Source organism: Chiloscyllium plagiosum, unplaced genomic scaffold (genome assembly GCF_037043375.1).
Source record: "Chiloscyllium plagiosum isolate Xiang-an unplaced genomic scaffold, Cpla_swu_hap1 HiC_scaffold_9, whole genome shotgun sequence".
Classification (NCBI taxonomy): domain Eukaryota; kingdom Metazoa; phylum Chordata; class Chondrichthyes; order Orectolobiformes; family Hemiscylliidae; genus Chiloscyllium; species Chiloscyllium plagiosum.
In genome coordinates, this window is record NW_028270147.1 from 117,825,366 (window position 1) to 117,845,550 (window position 20,185).

General features: G+C 40.8%; 1 pseudogene; it reads right to left on the minus strand.

The window, feature by feature from the left end:
• Positions 1–20,185, minus strand: part of LOC148149271 (centrosome-associated protein 350-like) — a 1,440,514-nt pseudogene that overhangs the window by 1,407,533 nt on the left and 12,796 nt on the right.

Below are 20,185 nucleotides of genomic sequence, written 5' to 3' on the forward strand. Positions count from 1 at the left end.
TGGAAAGGTCTGCAAAAACTGTCTTCTAATTTTTCTATACTTTTGATTTTGGACTCAGATGGGAATAAAGCAATTTTAAAACCCAAGGATTGTTCAGGGATTGCTGGCACTTCACAGTAGCAAGTTCCTTGACATGCACTAAGTGCTACTCACACAGTTCAAGCAGTATTAGATGGCTTTCAGACAAGCTGCAGCCAAGGGCTGTGTTCAACGGGAGCTTCAGTCAATAGTAAGTAGCTAACTAGTCACTAGGCCACAGACAAATATCCTTTGGACAAAAACGGAGATTGACTCCCAGATAACTGATCAGCTCGGGCTGTATACAAGTGAATTGAGAAATCACCAGATCTCCACAAGTTAAGGATCTGTCTCTGCAGTAAAAAAGCCTGAAGAAAACCAACTTCTTTTCCCTTCAGCAATTGCTGTAAGCTGTGGCTATTAATTAATAAGTTACAGACTTGTACACATTTGAACTAGTCACCCTGTGCCTCCTAAAAACCAATGGAAGCATCTGGAGAAGGAAGATCAAGGAACAGCATTCTGATCAGCACAAGGATTATCTCAGGAAAAGCCATCAATAAGTAACATTGGAAGTACGTTCCCAGTCTTTCTCTTTATGCAAAACACCCAGTGCACTTTGTCCCTGTCTTTCTGTCTGTGTATGTGTAATGAGGAATGCATGTGGGAGGGGTTGTTAGTTTTAGTTAGTAGTTATATGCCAGTGGTTGGTAATTATTTGCATTTTTTTGTAACAAACTGTAACTCTTGTTAAGCAAAGAACCCTGACCTGTACTTACTGTAAAACTGGGTCTAAAAGACAGGGAAGTGAGGAACCAAAAGAGAAAATGCTGGAAAATCTCAGCAGGTCTGGCAACATCTGTAAGGAGAGAAAAGAGCTGACCTTTCGAGTCTAACTGACTCTTTTCTCTCCTTCCAGATGCTGCCAAACCCTTTGAGATTTTCCAGCATTTTCTCTTTTGGTTTCCGATTCCTGCATCTGCAGTAATTTGCTTTTATTAGGTAAGTAAGGAATTCAATGTACTTCTGAATTTCTTTGGAACTTTTGTGGCAACTAATGAATAGCAAGTATTGAGTTTCAGCAAATTACTCCAGCGAGGGCCAAGTTTTCAATTCAATCAGAAAGTTGAAGCATTTTCTGGACAAATGCAGGATAGCCAGACAGGTAAGCCAAAGATAGATAAAGCCTTTGTCATTTGAAATAATAGAAAATTCAGATGTACGATGAGGTGTTCATAATTGTGATGCAATGGTACAATATAAAACTGAACAGTTCCTAAACTGAAGCACTTACCAAAATATGGTCCACCCGATCACGTTTGTTGCCAAATTTCTTCAACTTCTGCCAAGCCGTCTTCTGATGTTGCTCTTCGTTCAACCCAAATAACTTTAAAACTTCATTAGAAATGAAGATCTGTGGGTAGAAGCACAGGAGAAATGGCAGCTGTTGCACACACCCTAAATACAGACCAAACCACCCCCAATCCATTAGCCTTCCCTAAAACTACTCAATGAAGACTTTGATGCTTTGACCTTCTAATTCTTCCCCCATTCTGAATTATGTCAAATTGGATGGAACTCAAAGCATGTTCAATGAAACAAAAATCTGCGAAATGCTTTAAAACTTAATTATAATTGAAATGAATAACAGTAGTGAGATCCAAAAGCACAGACAATACTACTTTAAGGTAACATGCGATGCTCCCAAATTGAGAGAAGGTTTGACATTTTCCCTTGCCTAAGACCTTGGCTGAGAAATGATTAATTATTCACTGATTGATTTACTGCATTTCATAGTTCAGCACTTTGCCTACAGCATCTTCGAAGAAACCTCTGCTTTGTCAAATTCCAAAAATGTTCTGCCTTTAATTGAATGTAGGCAGCTAACTGAAGATCAGCGCTGTGGGAAGTCTCACAATAAATATTGGGGCTAACATGGATTCATACAGCGCACCCAGCATTTCAAGAAGGTCAAATAATTCTCAATTTAACAGATGAGTGCTTCAAAGCTACATGACCTAACCACTGACCACTGCCTCACATGGCTCCAAGCAGGAAGATTTTGATAGGTTTCTCGGCTAACACTGTCAAAGGCAAGTAACATGCCCAGAAATGTTGGTGTGGGAAACAGCTCAGACTGAAGATACATTAGAGTCGAGTTATAAAGACAAAACAAAGGAAATGAACAGTCCCAAATTTGCTCTGTGAATGAAAAGCTGATTTACACATGCCCATTCTCAGTCCCTGGCAAAGTGCAACACTTCACAAACTGTGCTCAAAGGGAAGTCAGGCTAGACAATGAGCAGCTTGATGTTGACTTTAGACCGTGGTAAAAAGTTCACATTGCAGTGTTTCAAGTCTGAGTTACTGGGAGGAGTGATCCAGTGTACACTTCAATGTCAGTGCCACAGTAAAATAGAAGTTGCATTGTTGTCATAGTAAAGAACTTGGTCTGCGTGCTGGACAATACTTTGTAACCAATGCTCAAGTCACCCACCTTAACCTCAAATTGTCAAAAACAACTTGCAAACATATATAACTTTTCACACTTGTACCATGTTGTTCCCAACCTTTGAAGTATAGCCACTAATTATAATATCGTCAAAAGCTGCAACAAACTTTCACACAGCAAGTTACCACAAATTAGAGAAATGGTTCAGTAAACATTTAGTCATACAGACTCATGTCGTAGATTGACCAGGACCATGAGGGAGAACTCCACTCCTCTTCAAAGTAGCACTAAAAATCTTTTTTAAAAAACTCTTGCCTAATCAGATAAGAACAAAGGCCACATAAACAAAAACAATTTAAGCCACGTTAAGTTGCATAAGATCTTAGAATACTTTGGTCAATTTTGGGAATCTCAACATCGTGCAAATTCTCAAGATGTTATCAGGAAAAGAGGTACAAACATGATCACAGATTGAGAAGTTCAACCTTTAAGGCTTTCTTTATCTGAAAGTTATGGAATGACCCATGATTCTAAATTCTAGATTCCAGATCAAGATTCTAGAGAGTTTTAAGTAGGTGAATAATAATCAAATCTTGTATTATCAACCAATGGAAACAGCAATAGAAAGACTAAAACGAGAGAGAAGAATTTGAAAAAAAGTACCGAGTGGCTGGAAGGGACACCATATATTATGTAAATAGAAACAGAATCTGCAGATTCTCAGACTGGGCAAAGTTATGACAGATGGGGTTTAATGGATAACAGTATGATGATGATGAGGATGATAAATTAATAATGGGAGAGTACAAACAGTGGAGGAGAAAGGGACTTTGGATTTTTAGGGAAGGGGCAAAATGGTAAATTGAATTCAATGCAGTCATCAGGATCGAGATAATGTTTTTAACATGCTCTGTTATACATATCATCAATCAGAGCTGCTGTGGAGCACTCTTCACCCATACCTTTCTTGCTAAACTAAGAAAAAATAATTTTGTTTTCAAATGCAAAATCTGGGTCTCACCTCACAATAAGCTCTTCTGCTGACACTCTCGTCATCCTTCCATTTATAATTCCCAAAGTCTGGGGGTATTTGCAAATCCCCCAGATCATGGCCAAGTTCCCTGCCATTTGCACAGCTCCTCAGCCACTCCATGAACCATTGTCTAAATCTCAACAGCATCTTCAGCAAAAGCAAAGTTAATTTCCCCTTGGATTTTTCTGGTCTGACGTAGTTTCTGTTGAAGATCCACCCAATGGATGTTAACAGGTCTCGTTACAATCAAATTCAACTTGGACACTAACATTAGCGGATAAGAGATATATGCAAACCTGCATAACTCTTGGCGACACTTCTCACAACCTGTTCAACAACTTTAATCAAACCTGCTGTACCACTGACAAAGCCTCACGCAATGGACACGCTGACCACTTGGGGGCCACAGTGTCACCAAACACATCAATTCCTCAGACCTGCAGTCCCACCGTACATACCGGCCGATCACACAGCAGAACTATGTGGGCAGTCAGTAACGGTGAGCATGGTTAGAACCATATTGAGGAAAAAGCCAAAATGAGAAGCTGGAGACTAAAAGCTTGCAAAAGATGTGCATTTGAAGGTCAGGAGAGGAATGGGATTTGGAAATGAATTCGGCCATTGGGCTACTATACATGGCCATGATTTAGGTTAACTCTGGAAGGGAAATGAAGACCACAAGAGGTTGAAGGATGATGTTAGACTAAAAGTCACAAAGAGAGACAGGGATTCATCATGAAGGGTTTTCTTAAATGTGCAAATTAGATTGGAGATGTTGAAAAATTGGGAGGCAAAGGTCAATTAAGGACAGTCTGATAATTTTCAGAATAAGCGCTCTTTCCGGACGTTTGGAAGTGCTCACATTCATGGAGTATAAGGACAGAAATCTGACCAGAAGAGGATGGAATGGTCAAGTCTCTGGGTGAGAGTTGTGGATGATGAGGCAGGAGGCATGTAACTTTCCAGAGACAGGTTTGTGATTAGTAAATGCTGGGTTTACTCAATGCTGGAATATGCTGCTGAGATATAAAGGGTGTGGACCAGCTGAGGATAGCAAATGAGAGGCTGGAGTGGCAAAGGGGCACAGCTGGAGAGTCAGAAACAGGCAAACCTGTTGGAGTTGACTTTCCTTTGTTGAATACTTCAGTGGTGTGCGATTTTTTCTGAAAAGCTGGTGACATTCTTTCTCCAATTTAGACAGGTGCAACATGACTGAAGTTACAGACCAATGAAATCGAACTTGCACAGGCATTCAGCTCTTACTGTTCAACTTCAGAGATTCCAAAGGAAACTGACAGAACGAGATGTTAACAGACAATCTACCACACCGATGCTGACTTAACTCTGGGCTGTCAGCCTCAATTACAGTGACAATACAGTAATAAGCCAAACGAGAGGGAAAACCTCCTGTGACAGAATTCATGTCATCATCCCACTATGCAAGATGGTGGAACTTGCAAAGAAAACTAGATTCTTCCGTGTTAACAAAGTGGCCACATAGTCTTGTGTAAACAACGTCCAAGCTCTCTCACTGATTACAACTTTTGCTGCTTCTCAAATCTGCAAGTGATATGCAACCACCAGCAGTGAAAGGAATTAAAATCTGAAACTTCAGCCTCCCTCGAGAGGGTGAGTGGGAAACTACACTGGGCTGTTGTGTCAAGGTACCATTGAGAAAGATGATAATTCCAACATCTGAGCTATGCTGATTAAATGGATCACGGCAGATGGTTGGAAAACGTGATTTCCTTGAATGAATGAGACAGGCAAAATAAAAGGTCAGGTTTACACCTTGCTTCTTCTGCATTAATCCAGACTGATGACATTTATACATCAATACATCACCTCACACATGCCATGACAATCAGCGATACCAAAGTGCACTTGAAAGTAGTCAGAACTACAGTAAATGCATTACTGTCTCGAAGAGAAAACAAACAAACAAGAAACAGAGGCTAACATTACCTTTCGATTTGGGAATCTTCTTCCTTGCCTCTCTCTTTCCCATGAGCTCCTTGTCCCAAGCAGCCAGAGCCTGATTTTCCAATTGCTGGATGGCAGCTTCCTCAGCATCGAGCCGCCGCTTCCACTCCAGCAGCTCCTCTGCATGCCGTCGCCGATGCATCAGCTTCTGCTCCCGTTCAGTGAGGAACCTGATGGACATGCAAGCAGGACGGGGGGGAGAGAGAAAGGAAGTGTCAGCTAGCTGCCGATATTCATTTCTAAAATCGGACATTAACCTGCAGCTCAAAATGTATAATTATTACTTTTTAAATTCAACACTGTTTGGGTTATAGTTTCACAACACAAACAAAATTCAGGGCAAGGTCTCCTTGTACACCTCACACATCCTAGAACATTGCAGCACTACTGCATGTAAATAGACTCAGAGCAGTTAATCAACACATTCAAAAGGATTTCCTCCAAGTTTGCTGATGCAATATTAGTCAAAACCATCAACATCAATGTGCAATGCTGCTCTTAAAAAAAACTTCAGTCTGACACAGATTTCCCCACCCCACTGCAATTGGTAACCAGGGATTGATACTGGGACATTAGTGAACTGTGATCTCAAAGGAAGCGAGCAAACAAAATTCTGATAGCCTGGTCCTCACAAGTTTAGATAGAGGTTTGAGACAAGTCAGATGCTAAGCCTTCTTGCATTTAGCTCAATTGCATTTCCTATTTACAGTACAGTGTTTTGCAAAGTGTAAAGAATTATGTGTCTTTTTGCCACAGTGGGGATTTTTATCTTAATTTATCACAGTTGCTGCCTCTCGCTCCCCAAGTCAAATTATTAGCATCTGTAACAAAACAAAGAACTGCAGATGCTGAACATCTGAACCAAAGAAACAAAGTGCTGGAGAAATTTTGAGAAATGTGAGATTTTGGTTGCAAAAACAGACAGCGAGATTATCTGAATAGATTAGGAAAGGAAGAGTTACACAAAGGGTGTCTTTGTACACCAGTCACTGAGAGTAAGCATGCAGGTGCAGCAGGTGGTGAAGGCAAATGGTATGTTGGCCTTCATGGTGGGGTAGGCTAGAACCAGTGGTCATAGTCTAAAGGATATAGGTTAGGCTATTCAGAACTGAGATAAGGAGAAGTTTCTTCATACAGTGTTGAACCAACAAAAGTCTCTGCCACAAAATGTATTTCAGGACAAAACATTGAATATTTTCAAGGGTTAGATATAGTTCTTAGGGCTAAAGAGATCAAATGGTATGGGGAGAAATTGGGACTAGGGTATGGAGTTGGAGGATCAGTCATGATCATACTGAATGACAGAGCAGGCTCAAGGGGCTTATTATTATCTTGCTTTTCATGTTACTAACAGCAAAAATATACAAATACTTCTAAAACATGTTAATTGCTTATCTGGATCACAAAAGAAAAAGCTTATTCTTTTTTACAGCCTCTTTAAAGGTTTACACAAGCATAATTATTACAAAGTTCCAGTGGTATTTAATTCACCCTGGGAGAACGTGCTAGTTTATATTAGCTTTCCAATATTACAACATTCACACAACGAACATAATTCACACTTCAAATTCTGCAATATCTTTCAATGATTTCACTAATTCTGGGTGAATTTCTTTCAGAAATGTAGTACAGCCGACATGTAATCTAAACATTCACATCACATTGTATAAGACAAAGAGATCTTCAATTAAACTGGATTATCACAAAATACTATTCCATTGCTGCAAAATGACAAAACCTTTTCCTCTCTCATGATTATTTAATGAATAAATATTCAGTTAGATGCAGCGTTCTAACGAAAATACTATTTAGAACAGGAAAAGTTTATAGCATAGTCTCTGCAGATTGTGTACACAGCTGCACTGTACCAAGGGGTATATTTGTGTTACTTGCTTTCATTGAAGATAGTTTCAAGGAATAAGAGTAGTGCCAATGAAACCAGCATTTGTTCTCATTCCCAATTGCCCTTCAGTGGTGGTATGCTGCCCTCTTGAAGTACACCCACAGTGCTGTCAGGATGTGTTCCAGGTTTAGTGATGTAATTCCAATTCAAAATGTTATGCAGCTTGGAAGGGATTTGGGAGGTGGTAGCATTAGTAAGGGAGCAGTAGCTACCATTGTCTTTAGATGGCACAGATCATGGGTTTGGACGGTGCTGTAAAAAGAGCCTTGGTTAGTTGCTGTAGTGCATCTCATATCTGGTACACACTGCTGCAAATGTGTGCCATTGAGGAGGAAATCAATGGGTGGAGTGTCAACCAAGTGGGCTGCTTTGTTCAGGACAATGTCAAGCATTTTCCTTGCTATTGGAGCAGTACTCATGCAAGCACATGGAGAGTATTCCATCACTCTCCCAAAAAGTGCCTCTCAGGCTTTGGTCAGTTAATCATCGCAGAACACCCAGCTGTTGAGCTGCTCTTGCAGCCAGAGTATTTATGTGGCTGATCCAGTTAAGATCCCAGGTAGGTTACCCTGCCATCAATGCCAAGCCCTTTTCTCTTGAAAACTGAACAGGAAGAAGATGGTATATTAACCCCATAACAGATCCTGTACGGTAGAAATACCAACAGTCAACTTGCAAAAACACTGATCCAAAGCAAAAAGAGGGAGATGTGATTATCTTTTCTGTGGGAGTCCACGAAGGGGCTGCAGAAAAGTATTAAAGTAACAAACTTAATTTTGAATGCAGTTTAAAACAAAATAAAAAAGGGGAAATAAAGTAGCTCTGAAGCAAGATTAAATTCAAATTAGAAATCAATACAGAATTCCTGCCACTGCTAAACTCATCCAAAATGCTCCTGAGTTTGTCCAGTTGCTACTAAATGCAGCCCTGAGCACTGAATATTATTTCTTATTGGTACTTTCAATTTTAAACAAAGATTTGAGATCTGACAGCACTATTAAACTGACTGGCATTTTAACAAAAGTGGCTGCATGTAGTTGGAGATACTCATGTCGACTGTGATGGTTACATGCCAATCAAGTTTTCACATCCATAAGACAACCTCATATGTTCACCAAAGACACATTTGCAGTCTTAAAGAGGCACTGCCATCTGAAAGTTCAAGCTTACATTTCAAATATCAGATTTCTTAAAGCTACATTTATCAATATTAGTGGGCTGCTAACTCTGCCAGACTATTTGCGAAAGTCCAATTCAACGTTTAACAGGTTATTGTATCCTGTTAGCATGAGCAGCTCAAGATTGTTTGTGTAACTTCAACTTGTTGCTTTCACAGTAACACCCCTTTAAAAGCACGTTCCAGATTAATTATAAAGTCTGCAGTATATTGCCAACTAGCAGCTTGCTGCATCTATGTGAAGCCACAACTAAGCCAAAGGGATGCACATTTCTCTACACAATTCCTTTCCCTTGACCCTCCACCGTTCCCCACATCATCCACATGCATGTGATGAAACAGAGCATGCTCGATCAGTGAGAAGCAGAAGTTGCACAGTACCTGACCAGCTGGTTGCTGATGTACAGCTGGAATTTGGGATGTACGTTGGGAAAACAGACACTGAGAGAAGCCCAGTGATGAGACGTAAAGACAGAGAAGTAGTGGTGACAGGAGAGCAATGTTTACAACAAAAGGAGCAAAACAAGAAAAACAAAACAGCTGAGTATCATCCCAAAATTGCTTTATCTTTAGATACTCAAGAAAACCTTACATTATTAAGGAGAAATTACAAATATTCCATCAAAACATTTGTAGCCAACTTCCCTACACCTCGGCCTCAACACAACCCCTTCTGCTCGGATTCATTAACTTCAAATGGCAACAGAGCTCATCAAAGCCAACCCCAGCTCCATTTCTCTTTCTGACTTAGATAGTGGGAGAATGTCAAGCACTGCCTTCCTAACAGCCCAACCACAGCTTACAAACCCTTGCTTAATGTTGTAATTATTGCTGCCCGCACCACCAACTCTGGCAGTTCATTCCATACATGTGTGAAAAAGTTGCCCCTTAGGTAACTTTAAAATTTTTCCTTTCTTACCTATGCTCTCTAGTTTTCGACTCCACTATCCTGGGAAAAAGATCACGGATATTCACCCTATCCAAGCCTCTCATTATTTTAAAAACTTTTAAGGTTACCCTTCAGCCTCTCCCTATAGCTCAAACCTTCAACCCTAGCAACATCCTTGTAAATCTTTTCTGAATCCTTTCAAGTTTCACAACACACCAGCACTGAATGCATTATTCCAAAAGTGGCCTCCTGTACAATCATAACAGGACATGCCAACTGTTATACTCAATGCACTGACCAATAAAGGCAAGCACACCAAACGGTTTCTTCATGACCCTGTCTGACTGAAACTCCGTCTTCAAGGAACTAGGAACCTGCACCCCAAGGTCTCCTTGTTCAGCAACACTGCCCAGAACCTTCCCATTAAGTCCTGCCCTGATTTGCCTCACCAAAATGCAGTACCTCACATTTATTTAAATTAATTAGATCAGAAAAAAACATCAGTAGTCTAGTACATCATCCCGATCTAATTATTTATTAAATATGCTAAACCTGAATCAAACCTTGCTTAAACCACAATTGGATACTGTGTGCAGGCTGATCATCATACTATAAATAGAAAAAGAAGAAACTGAAGTGGGGACACAGACAAGATTGACAAGGTTGGTCACAGAAATGTGTGGGTTCACATGTCAGGAAAGGGTTGACAGGCTACATCTCTTTTCTCTGAAAGAAGGCCAAACAGGGACATAATAGAGGTCTTTAAAATGTTGAGAGGGTTCAGCAGACTGGATACAGACAGAATGTTTCCTTTCACAGGGAAGAACATACCTTGAGGCCACAAAGTAGTCACCAAGAAATCCATCAGGGAAATATGGAAGTTCTGCAGAATTGGATTACAACAATGAAGACTGCACAGGGAGTGGTTGAATCAAATATCATACGGGTGTTTAAGGGGAAGATAGACAAGATTAGAGGGAGAAAGGAATAGAGGGTCAGGGTAATAGATGAGCAAAGGTGACAGGAGTCTCAAGTGGAGCAGTAACACTGATGTGAACTGATTGGAACAAATCATAGAATCCCTCAGTGTGGAAACAGGCCATTTAGCACATTGGGTCCATAATGACCCTTCGAACAGCATCCCACCCAGGCTCACTCCCCTACGCTATCAGTGTAACTCTGCATTTCCCATGGCTAATTCACCTAGCCTGCATATCACTAGGCACTATGGGCAATTTAGCATGGCCAATCCACCTGACATGTATATTTGTGGACCGCGGGAGGAAACCCATGCAGACACGGGGAGAATGTGCCAACTCCACACAGTCACCTGAAGTTAGAATCAAACCCGGGTTCCTGGCACTGTAAGGCAGCAGGCTCGCCATTGAGCCATTGTACTGCCCTAGTAAGACCTGTTTGCATCCTCTGTAGTGTACTCAATTGCCTTCATAGGATAAAAAAGCTTACACAATGATGTCAAGCTGATAATTCCACCAGGAAAAACAATTCCTGCAACATTTGCATGTACCTCCAGTTTCCCAACACACTCCACTGAAAGACAAAGCAAGCTTTGCACTAGTGAAAGTTTTCACATTGCAATCCCATTCTGAGACTGTTACACCAGGGCAATGGGTGTAAGTAAAGAAGATGAGGGTAAGAAAAAAACTCCACTACTTGGAGAGCAGTAGCAGTGAGGCCATATTGATGTTTTGCTGCCCCAGTCACAGGGTCAAACATGACAATACCTCAGGGGGGATAATTAGAAGCACCATATGCAGCAAACACACTGTCTTTGAAAAACAGAGTTAAATGGACTTCATATATTTTTCTCTGCTCAGAACCACTCTGTCTCTCTCTTTCTCACCCTCTCTATAACATCACCAGCTGACAAATGAGATGCTTAGGCTTGCCAGCCTTTCACAGCAATATGCCTTATAAGGAGCCATAAGAGATATTACTTTTCATCCATATGACTGCGCATCTTCTTCAGTTTTTGCGTGATGCTGCTGGTCTCACTGCCTGAAGTTGAAACAGAGGAGGGACTCCACGTCTCCGTATCTGTTTGTAGGGGACTGGAAGCGGGGCTCATTTTGGGAACATTCTCCACTCCTGGTTGTTCTGCATCCCGCTGCTCCTGTCGAGTTGGAACCTGAGAGATACCAAGATGGACGCATGGAAAGTTAAAAGGAAACAGCTCCAGAATTCGTAGCAGTGAAACACAGATGAGATTCAAAGACAGGTTTCTGCAACTAAGCAACATCATTTCCTTTCAGGCAGGCAGAGCGTTTCATTAGTTTTGAATTAACTGAGCTTTGAATTAATTGAACATTTTAAAAGTGAGTCTGATTTTTTTGTTTCTTGGGAACGTTTATTCAGGGAAACAGATTAAGGGAGGGAGGTGTAAATCAATTATAATAGAAGTAAGTGCAAACACATGAGCGGTTCAACAACCTAGTCCCATTCCTATGCACACGATCAAGTGCAAAAATGTTTTGACAGCTTTGTAGGATATGTTGATAACAGGTCGGAACCAGATTGCAGGGAGCGAAAGAACAGAAGCACAGATACATTGGGCTCAAAGCTCCATTTCTTGTGTTGTCACTTCTACAGAATGCAGAACAAAACACGATATCGATGAATACAAAGGATGGTATTCTCGGCAGCAGCAGGTATTCCTGCATATACAGCTTTAGGTTGCAGAGATTTGGCCTTGACACAAGGGAACATGTGAACATGTTATCAACTTAATAAAAGTACCGAGGCTTAAGTTGATGTTTCTCAGTGGCAGACAAACCATTCTTACATCTTTTCTGTAAAATATTAAAAGTTTTATTTATATTGTAATGATAATATAGACCAGAAACCTGGCTGATAGCAAGCTTGGATTGAAAGTGATCACCCATCATTCATGCTGCTGAGTAAGTAATTCCTTACTTTAATAGTAACCTTGCATTGAACAGTTCAGGAGTTTGCAAATGGTGGGATACTAACCAACTTGCTCTCCCCAGTGGATTTGAGTCTCTCCTGAATTTTGGTGGTGGTTTGGAGCATATGTTGAACCTCCTCCTGCTGTTTCAGAATCAGCTGCCTCGCCCTGTGAGCAGCTTTGTTGGCTTCTTGAAGATGCCTGATTTCAGCCTGTGATGAAATTGTATACAATGTATTACCATGTTAGAGACCAACCAAACCCGTCTTTACATCGTCAATAAATTTATTTTGACGACAGAGTACAGACAAAAATGAAGTCAGGGCACACAACTCCATAACCCATTAAGTTCTAAGTTGCACAGTTTCCAGGTAGCACTGTGCAACGTTTACAACTTATAATGCTTGTTCTTGATGAAAACTTTGTGGGTTTTTTCGACAAAATGTATTGTCAACACGAACTCAGACAGTCAAGTACTCCAGGTGGAAAATTATCATGAAAGAGTTACTCACGTTCTTTTTCAACAGCTGATGCCTTACTTTGAGTCAGCATTTCTGATTTTATTTCAGGAGGTTGCTTCCAGGTCTGTGGTGAGTTAACCTGAGTTCTCAAACCTGAAAAGTGTCCTCAGTAGACAAGTACTTTGCAGAAGAGAAAGATGATGAACAGGCAGATTTCCGCTTTCAAGAATTGCGTATTAGCTCTTGCTGCTGGGCAAGTTGGAAAGTGTGCCTGGGTTGAGTGAATACAGAATCTGGCAAATCTGTAGTGGGTCCAACAGCAATAACATAACATTCCAATTCTGCGTGACACTGCCTGACACTGCGTGATTGGCAAAACCTATGCCAACAAAAATCAGCAACTTGTTGAGACCATCACTATATTTTTCTCAGTTTTGGTTTGGAACTGTGAGCTGAAGTTGAGAATTGCACTTTGAAAAGCAACTTGTTTTAAAACATAAAAAGGGGAGCTCAAAGATAGATGTCTGCTGGCCTGGGAAGACGATGCAGATTAATTACTGGTCTAAGAACACTCCAGATATTTCAGCACCAGGGTGCTGCTGTGCTCAGAGACAATTTGGATGTTAAGTTGAACAATCTAGGAAGGACTGCTAACAGCGAATGTTGAAAAGAGGCGGAAAACAAAATGAATTGGCTCTGACTGGGTTTTGGGCAGGAGACAGGTTTGGTTTGGACTTCTTCTGGACTGGCTGTTCTTGGTTGCTCTCTTTAGTTATTTTCCAGTGATTGATTTGTTGAAAGTTCTGAGAAACAATTCTCAGACTGTAAAAAAATAAGTTAAATCTCTAGAAATCTGCGGAAGCCAAGTTGTGGGCAAAGTTTTGGAAAGGGTTACAAGAGATAGCATTTATAATAATCTAGAAAGGAATAACTTGATTAGGGATAATCAACACTGTTTTCTGAAGGGTAGGTCATGCTTCACAAACCTTTGAGAAGGTGACCAAACAGGTGGAAAAGGGTTGATGTGGTGTTTATGAATTTCAGTAAAGTGTTTGCTAAGGTTCCCCAAGGTGGGCTATTGCACAAAAGACAGAGGCATGTGACTGCGGGTGATTTAGCGGTTTGGATCAGAAATTGGCTAGCTGTCAGATGACAGACTTGGTGGTTGATGGGAAATGTTCATCCTGGAGTTCAGTTACCAGAGGTTTACTGCAAGGATCAGTTTTGGGACCACTGCTGCTTCTCATTTTTATAAATCTCCTAGATGAGGGCAGAGAAGGATGCGTTAGTAAATTTGTGGATGACATTAAAGTCGGTGGAGTGCAGAAGGATAGCACGAGGGGACGTAGCTGTAAATTGAGGGGTGATGGAGGACAGATGTCAGATGTAGATTCTTTACTCAGCGTGGTAGGGCTGTGGAACACACTGCCTGCAATAGTAGTGGACTCACCAACTTTAAGGGCATTTAAATGGTCATTGGATAAACATATGGATGATAATGGAATAGAGTAGGTTAGATGGGCTTTAGTTTGGTTTCACAGGTTGGCGTGACATCGAGGGCTAAAGGGCCTGTACTGCACTGTAATGTTCCATGTAAGTAGGGTAAATGTTCAAAGCAGATTGAGCTTACATTGTACATATTAATTTCGTTTCCTTGTAATTCATCTGCATTCTGTTAAAGTTGCATGTTTTTGTTTAAGTTCTAACCTTGTTGTCCAAGATCTGTTATTGCTAAAGTCAAGGTCAGAACAATTGAGCAATTTTGAGCGTTAGTTAATATCTCAATTTCACTGTGTTCCAACTCATGGTAGTGACGTAATTTGGCTTGGCTTGCAATCTCTGTCTCAAACTTCAAATGTACAATTCATGAAGAAAACAGGACAAAGTGAAAACCATAAAGATGGCTTTAGGACAAAGTAAGATGCAACAAAGAGACAGGACAATGTTTTAACCAGGATCATGGCAGCAGCTCACCAGCTTTTCCAACGCAATTAGGAATCCAAACTAAGTGATCTCCTAATCAGCAATGCCATGCCTTGTAAGCAGTTTTAAAAAAAAGTACAAGGGCAAGGGGAAAGCAAGGGTGAAAAATAAAACATTTAAATGGCAATAAATGATGCATCCTTTCAATTAATGTCATAAGTTAAAGACAAATCAAGGGTACTTGACAACCAACGAGAGCTGGAATCTGTTCATTTGTATGTGTGAGAACTCATCCATTGCAATAACAGCAGGCAGCTAATTTCTTTCACATGGAGGGATAAGGGGGGGGGGGAAATCAACAAATTCAAAATACAACAAGCAGCATTAAAAGTATTGTAGCCTCATTGTACAATCATTCTTCTCAAGGTTTGATTATTAATTCTCCCCTTAATGTGCATTATTGAGGATAATCATAGCAAAGCATTGCCAGTAGGAGAACTGCATTGAGAAACACCATGGCATGGAAATCTGTCCCTAGGCCGAGCATATACATTATATTCAGCAGCATTTGTTGTTGGCATTTCAAGGAAAAACTATATCACCAAGAAAAAAAGATTTGCAACCATTGGAACCTTGGGGAAATATGCTCATTCATGAAGTATTAGTGGATAGCCCGACATTTTCCCTGGCATTCAGTGGGTCATACCTGTTCCTGCTGCAACCTGAGCAGAAGCCCACGTTGTCTCCTACGGATGGATGGCATCTTATCATCTTCTCCCTTGTCTCGAAGGCATCTGGTTAGAGAACATGGCAAAGTCACATGAACATAGAACATAGAACATTACAGCACACTACAGGCTCTTTGGCCCTCAATGTTGTGCCGGCCTGTAGAACCAATCTGAAGCCTATCTATCCTACATGATTCCATTATCATGCATATGTTTATCCAATGACCATTTAATTGCCTTTAAAGTTGATGAGTCCACTACTGTTGCAGGCAGTGCGTTCCACACCCCTACCACTCTGACTAAAGAAATTACCTCTAACATCTGTCCTATATCTATCACCCCCGCAATTTAAAGCTATGTCCCCTTGTGCTAGCCATCACCATCTGGGGAAAAAGGCTCTCTCTGTCCACTATATCTAACCCTCTGATTATCTTATATGTCTCAATTAAATCACCTCTCAACCTTCTTCTCTCTCATGAAAACTGCCGTAAGTCCCTCAGCCTTTCCTCATAAGACCTTCCCTCCATACCAGCTAACATCCTTGTAAATCTCTTCTGCACCCTTTCCAAAGCTTCCACATCCTTTCTATAATGCAGTGACCAGAACTGTACACAATACTCCAAGTGTGGCCGCACCAGAGTTTTGTACAGCTGCAATATGATCTTGTGGTTCTGAAACTCAATCCCCCTACCAATAAAAGCTAACACACCATATGCCTTCCTAACAACCCTATCAACCTGGGTGGCAACTTTCAGAGATCTATACATGGACACTGAGATCTCTCTGCTCATCTACACTACCAAGGACCTTACCATTAGCCCAGTACTTCTTATTCCTGTTGCTCCTTCTTAACTGAATCGCTTCACACTTTTCTGCATTAAACTTCATTTGCCACCTCTCAGCCCAGCTCTGCAGCTTATCTATATCCCTCTGTAACCTGCAACACCCTTCAGCACTATACACAACTCCACTGACCTTCGTTTCATCTACAAATCTACTCATCCATTCTTCTATGCCCTTATCTGGGTCATTTACAAAACTGACAAACAGCAGTGCACCCAAAACAGATCCTTGCGGTACATTACTCGTTATTGAGCTCCAGGATGAACATTTCCCATCAGCTACCACACTCTGTCTTCTTTCAGCTAGCCAATTTCTGATCCAAACAGCTAAATCACCCTCAATCTCATGCCTCTGTATTTTGTGCAATAGCCTACAATGGGAAATTTATCAAATGCCTGACTGAAATCCATATACACCACATCAATTGCTTTACCCTCATCTATCTGTTTGGTCACTTTCTCAAAGGAACTCAATAAGGTGTGTGAGACATGACCTACCTTTCACAAAACTGTGTTGACTATCCCTAATCAATTTATTCCTTTCTAGATGATTATAAATCCTATCTCTTTTAAACTTTTCCAACATTTTACCCACAACCGAATAAGGTTTACTCATCTATAATACTAGGGTTGTTTGTATTCCCCTTCTTGAAAAGGGGGACGACATTTGTTATCCTCCAGTCTTCTGGCACTATTCCTGTAGACAATGACAACATAAAGACCAAAGCTCAAGGTTCTGCAATCTCCTCCCTGGCTTCCCAGAGAATCCTCGGATTAATCCCATCCAGCCCAGGGGATTTATCTGTTTTCACACTTTCCCGAATAGCTAACACCTCCTTGTTAAAATCAATCCCGTCTAGTCTAGTAGCCTGCATTGCAGTATTCTCCTTGACAACACTGTCTTTTTCCAGTGTGAATACTAAAAAATATATCCATTTAGTGCTTCCCCACCTCCTCGGACTCCATGCACAACTTCCCACAACTATCCTTGATTGGCCCTGATCTTTCTCATTATTCTTCTCTTCCTGATATACTTATGGAAAGCTTTATGGTTTTCCTTGATCCTATCTGCCAGTGATTTCTCATGTCCCCTCCTGGCTCTTCTTAGCTCTCTCCTTAGGTCTTTCCTTGCTAACTTGTAACTCTCAAGTGCCATAACTGAACTTCACATCTCATTGTAACATAAGTCCTTTCTTCGTCTTGACAAGAGATTCAACTTCTTTAGTAAACCACGGCTCCCAACACATGGTATAATAATGCTCGAATTTACAGACAAACTTGGATAAATCTGCCCAAGTAGACCACACAGTTTCACCACTGGTGAATTAGCAACGAAACCAGAAAGAGAATGATCAGGGTTTAAGATTTTGTTAAACAGCAAATTCTTCTTAATATTTTATAACTTTAATGCCCTCCATGCTCGTCATACTCGAATTGGGGAAAATTTATCTCCACAAGATATTGTTTATGCTCACAAAATTAAAAAGGGTATTTTAAAAGTTACTCTGGAAATAAAAGGTTGGTGTCAGTAAAAGTGTCCACAAAGATGTTGAGCAGCCATAAAAACCCAACTAATTCATGGAGGGACTTTGAAGAAGGAAATCTTCTGCCCACAGCTAGTATGGCATATGTGACTACAGTGTTACGGCAGTATGGATGGCATGCACACCATACCTACCAAGCATTGACCATCTCTTGCAATCCTTTTGATATGAAGTGGTATTATCATCACTGCTTCCCTCACAATTCACATTAGAGTTACCCTCGACCTGAAACTGAACCTGATCAGCTAAACAATACTGTGTCAACAAAACCAGGTCAGAAGCTGAAAATTCTTCACTAAGTAACTTACTTCCTGTCTCCCCAGTACATGCCCAAGAAACATAACATCAAATAGAATGTAGCAACCTGCTTGATCAGCATCATATTCACCAATCTATACATTCACGCCCTTCACCAATAAACAGTGATAGCTATGTGCACTATATGATGCACTGCAGGAACTCACTCAATTCTTTTAACAGCATCTTCAAAGCCTGCAACGTCTACCACCTAAAATGACACAGACAGTAGATAACATGGTAACACCATTACTTGTAAATTCCTCTCCAAGCCACACAACATCCTGACTTAGCAATATACCATTCCTTCACTGCTATAGGATCAAAATCCCAGGTACTCCTTTCCTGTCAGCATTGTGGTTGTCCCTGTCGAAGGTGAACTGCAGATGTTTGAGGAAATGGCTCACTATCACCTTCCCAAGTGCAATGAAGGATGGACAACAATACTAACAATACTGGCCTTACCAGCAGCGAAGAAATCCATTGAAATAATTTGTTTAAAATCCTGACCCGTGGATTAGGACAACAGTCTTGCATCAATCTATTCCAGAGCCCTGAACTCCAAACCTAACAGCACTTGCGAGTTGATATGTTTATATTGACCAAGCAGACTGCAGTGGCTCAAGGCAGCTCACCACCATGACCATTTCGAGAATGAGGGATAGTACATAAATACCAGCATTACCGGAAACATCCCAAATTCAAAGAACAAACTTAAAAATTTGAAAAAAAAAATCAAAATTGCCTTTATTCTACTCAATCCAAACAGTGAAAAGGGGAAAGATGTCGTGAATCCCTAGATTCTGCACAACAGCCTCACTGCAATGAGAAAAGACACCAGCTTTCTCCCTTCTCCGGAAAGGATTACTAGAAGTATCTGCACATTCTTACATTGCATTTTTGAAAGGCTATTCAGCTTAACATCACTGCATAGGTCAGCTACTCACTTTTTCTGGTGCTCCAACCAGGCCAGCTCTGCTTTGGTCTTCTCCTTCAAGGCTTGTTCTCTCAGCTTGAGGAGTGATACCTGGTGCTGTGCACGCATCTCCTCCCCCTCCATGTATTGTCGCACCATCGCCATGGTGAATTGAGAGAAACTGTCTTGTCCGCCAGAGAAGGGCAGGCTCAAATCATGCTGAATAGCGAAAGAGAACAAACAGTACAGAGTGAGGTGATCTGCTTCCCCTGACCCAAGCAAAACTTGCCCCACAATCCACAAAAACTCAGGACTGAGTGCAGACAACAACAACAATTAAAAGTAGTTGGAGTATCATGAGACATGCCAATCATGCTGCATCACAAGGGATCCCATCAAAATATCCCAATATTTATCAGGATGAGTAAATGCTGACTGTCTCATTTCATCATCTGTAAAACACATTAAGACTGGCAAAGTCCCTCATACTGATAATTTTCTGGTCAGGACTCCAGTTACTAATTTGCTGCCAGGTTCTGATAAATAACCAAAAACAGAATAGGAGTTGCACATACAAAGAATAAGGGTGTCATGGTTACATCAACATTCGCCAGGAGGAGGCTATTTAGCTTCTTGAGCCTATTCCACCATTCACCCAAATCATGGTAATCTTCAACATCATGACAAATCCCTGTCTTTGTCCCATAATCCTTCAGCATTTTGGTTAAAAATCTACCAATCTCAGATTTAAAGTTTGTAACTGATTTCAAATCAATCATTGTTTGTGGAAGTGAGTTTCAAACTTCATCCATTTCCATGTGCAAAAGTGTTCCACAATATTACACCTCAATGTTCTGACTCTCACATTTTATCTATTCAATCTCTCTTCTTAAATTAAGCCTCAGAACCCAAGTATCACTGCAGTAAGTCTACATTGCACTTCCACTAAGAGTGATACTCTTCTTAAGCCATGGTGCCCAGCCCTAACGGCTTAGTCTGACCAGGTTTTGAACTGCTGAAGCATGACTTCTAATCCTTTGTTTTCGAGTCTTCTTTGGACATAAATGTCAACATTCCACTGGCCCCTTGATCA